Source organism: Triticum dicoccoides, chromosome 7A, assembly GCF_002162155.2.
Source record: "Triticum dicoccoides isolate Atlit2015 ecotype Zavitan chromosome 7A, WEW_v2.0, whole genome shotgun sequence".
Classification (NCBI taxonomy): Eukaryota; Viridiplantae; Streptophyta; class Magnoliopsida; order Poales; family Poaceae; genus Triticum; species Triticum dicoccoides.
Genome location: NC_041392.1, coordinates 89,252,174 through 89,252,838, shown reverse-complemented (window position 1 = coordinate 89,252,838; position 665 = coordinate 89,252,174).

Sequence of the window (665 nt, the reverse complement as noted above, 5' to 3'; positions counted from 1 at the left end):
CGCAACGCGGGGAGGAGGGGGGAACCTTTTTGTTTTGTCAGAGGGGTTGCTTTCTTGTTTTCTGGTCCCAACACGGGGAGGGGGGGTACCTTTTGTTTTGTCGGAGGGGGCGGCGTCAAGAGACACGGGCACTAGTTGCATGTCCCACAATAGGCACGCAACTACATGTCTTCTATCTTGGTCGGAACTAGGAGGCTTTTTGTCTTGTCGGTGGGCACGGCGTCGAGAGACATGGGGGGCCCAGTTGCATGTCCCACACTAGGCACGCAAGTGCATGTCTTTATAGCTTGGTCGCAACTTGACTGTCCTTTTTTTTGTGCTTTTGTCGGAGGGGCAGCTTCTAGTTTTTAGGTCGCAACTCGAGGGGCGGGGTACCTTTTGTTTTGTCGAATGGGGAGGCGTCGAGAGACATGCGCCCAGTTGCATGTCCCACACCAGGCACGCAACAGCATGCCTTCTAGTTTGTTCGCAACTAGGAGGGGCTTTTGTTTTTGTCGGAGGGACGGTGTGGAGAGACATGGGGGCTAGTTGCATGTGCCACACTAGGCATGCAACTGCATGTCTTCTAGCCTGATCGCAACTCGACTTCCATTTTGTTGGTTGCCGGAATGGCGGCTTCTAGTTTTTTGGTCCCAACTCGGGGAGGGGGTACCTTTTTGTTTTGT